The sequence below is a fragment of the Cnephaeus nilssonii genome (assembly GCF_951640355.1).
Source record: "Cnephaeus nilssonii genome assembly, chromosome: 14".
NCBI lineage: Eukaryota > Metazoa > Chordata > Mammalia > Chiroptera > Vespertilionidae > Cnephaeus > Cnephaeus nilssonii.
The window spans coordinates 2,281,150-2,284,183 of record NC_137085.1 but is presented as its reverse complement, the minus strand read 5'-3'; positions in this window follow the sequence as shown (position 1 = coordinate 2,284,183).

Genomic DNA, 3,034 nt, shown 5'->3' with positions numbered 1-3,034 from the left:
CGCGGTCGGACTGGCGTTTTCTTCACAAAACCCGTCCAAACCTTGCACACCCGCCCCACAGCACGGCGGGATCCCCGGCCGCGGTCGAGGTCCGGACCCGTTCCTGACCCGATCAAACCTCTCGCCACCCCCAGCGGTGTTCTTCCTCCCCCGGGGGAGAGGCGATGGGGTGTGCCGTCACCCCTGGGCGCTGCTGCTGGCTCACCTGTTCGTTTTCTGCCAAGTCCCGCCCCTCGGCTAGCCCATTGGGCGGGTTTGTCCACCTGGGCGTCCTGCGCCGCCAAACCCCGCCCCCTATGCTAATGAGCGCGAGCCCCGCGGCAAACCGCTCCGGAGCCCCGCCCCTTATGCAAATAAGGATCAGCGCGTCGGGCGCTACTAGCCTGGGCCCTGCAAGCCGCGCCCCCTATGCTAATAAGGCCGCCTACCCACAAGGCAGCGCACTGGCCAACGCGGCCGACTCTGGAGCCCTTTGTGAGGGCGGTGGGCTGCGCCGGGTAGCGGCACCATGAGCGGCTCTGGCGGGGGGTCAGCGACGTCCGTCAACTCCGCGCCGCCTGCGCAAGGAGGAGGGCATGACATGGTGGTACCGCTGGCTGTGTCGCCTGTCGGGGGTGCTGGGGGCCATCTGTGAGTACGCGGTCTGGGCGAGGGGCGGCCCTGGCCGCCCACTGCGCATAGCGCGCCTCTGGGCCGGGACCTTGGGGCGGGGGTCCGCGGGGCGGGGGGCGTGGCGGAGCGGCGCCCGGGCGGTTGCTATGGTTACCGGCCGCGGCCTGGCTCGTGGGTTTTCCGGGCTGGGCTGGCTGCTCGGGGGACCTTCCAGGAGGGAACCTGAGCGCGGCCCAGGCCCGGGGGGGACAGTGCGCGCCGGCCCCGGGCTCCGAGGCCGCCGGAGGCTGCTTCAAAGCGCCGGCCGGCCGGGCCCGAGGCAGCCCCACCTGTTGACTTGGGTGTGGGTGGGACGCCGCCGCCTTCACCTTTGGGCGAAAGTTGTTTGTGAGCGGGGCGGGTGCTTGCTGGGGGAGGCGGCCAGTGCGGTCCCCCTCCTGTCAGCTCTGCCCGGCCATCCATCTCCCCACCTGCCCCCCCAGCCCCGGCCGGCACACGCCCCCCTGACCTCGGTTTCCGGGGCAGGAGGCGGATTTAGCACAAGCCCCAGGAGAGCCTTCATAGGAAGGCCGTCTGCTCCAGAGGTAAAATAAAGACCGATGGCAGGTCTTCCAACGGCAAGCACACGGCTGTTTGAATGGCCCGCTGTCTTCTTCCTGAGCCCTCAACACTGGAGGAGCGGGTGGGAGAGGGCACGGCGGAGGTCTGGAAGGAACCGGAAGCCTGGCACAGAGGCTGGGGTCCGGGCAGGGCAGGCCCTGGCCAGATCTGCCAGAAGGAACATTTCCAGCACCCCCTTCCAGCCCCACAGCCCTCCCAGCTGGTGGGGGTGGGGAGTCAGGGGTGCCGGGTTAGGGCTGCGCTGCCCCCGGCCCTCCCCCAAATCACAGGCGGACCCCGGGTCCCTTTCCTGCTGTCCAGCATGCCTGTGACTTTGTAGAAGGGGCTGGTGGGCGGGAGGTCAGGCCTTAGATTCCATCCCCTCAGGTTGGATGAGCGGTTTCCCTGGCGGATCAGAGGGGGTGCTGCCCCTCCCGGCTGGGGTGGAACCTGGTCCTCCCCAAGGCTGGCTGTTGGTGGCACAGTGGGGGTGGAGTCGGTGCTGAAGGTGGAGCATCCACTGCAGCAGGTGAGATGGGGGGTGGGAGGAGGGGGGTGGGTGGTGGGGCGGTGGGGTAGGGGGCAGTGCATAGCTGACAAGCACAGAGCAGCGTTGTTCTTGTGGGCGCTCGGCGTCTTGCCCCGGGCACCCGGCCTGAATGTGTACGCGGCATGCCCAGGACCGGCCGCCTTTGTGGTGGGCAGGAAGTACGTCTGTTATTTAGGAGGTCGGGGCGGGGGGGGGGGGGGGCACAGGAGGGCGGCCCATTGCAGCTGGGCTCACTTTTGCCCGCTCTTCCCCGCCTGCCGCCTGCTAGGGTTACACGGGAAAACTGGAATTCCAGCCGCGCCGGGCTCAGGTGCACAGGCGCCATGCAACTTTAATGACCTGGCGCTGCTGGCTGCTCCGCGGGCCTCACCAGCTACGGCGCTGGCTGGTCCCTGGACCTGCCCGGCAGGCTGCCGGCATTCCTGGTGAAAGCTGGGGCTACGTGCTGTGGGGAGAGGAGGGGGCGAGTGTGGCAGACCCTGCCCGTGGGGTGCAGTGGGGGAGGGGAGGGCAAAGCTCCACATTTGGGGCATCCGAGAAGCCACTTCCAAGGGTAGGAGAGGACGCACCCCCCCACATGACCCCTTGCCGTGCCGCGGTGGGGGGGCTGGGCGTGGGACTGGCTGTGCAGGAGAGAAACAGGCCTGCGCGCTGAGGACACCCAACCACGGCCCTGGCTGGCGTGGAGTGGGAGCTGGGATTGGGACCCAGGCTGCCTGTCCCGGCTGTCCTCAGAGGCAGCCCTGGGAATGGGGGGTCGGAGGGGATTCTGACGTCACACGCCGTCTCCCCCGTGGCCTTCGCTGCGGACCCCCGTCCCTCCCCTCTGCTAACCCTGCCGTGTCTCTTGCTTCCAGCGTGCGCCATCTCGGGCCTGTTCAGCTGCATCACCATCCACCCTCTGAACATCGCGGCGGGCGTGTGGATGATGTGAGTAGCCGCCTCCCTGCGGGGCTGGGGGCCACCGTGCGGACCTCCTCCTCCTCCTCCCCTTCTCCCTCCTCCTCCTCCTCCTCCCCTTCTCCCTCCTCCTCCTCCTCCCCTTCTCCTCCTCCTCCTCCTCCTCCTCCTTCTCCTCCTCCTCCTCCTCCCCTTCTCCCCCCTCCTCCTCCTCCTCCCCTTCTCCCTCCTCCTCCTCCTCCTCCTCCCTTCTCCCTCCTCCTCCTCCTCCTCCCCTTCTCCCCTCCTCCTCCTCCTCCCCTTCTCCCTCCTCCTCCTCCTCCCCCTTCTCCCCCTCCCTCCTCCTCCCCTTCTCCCCCTCCTCCTCCTCCT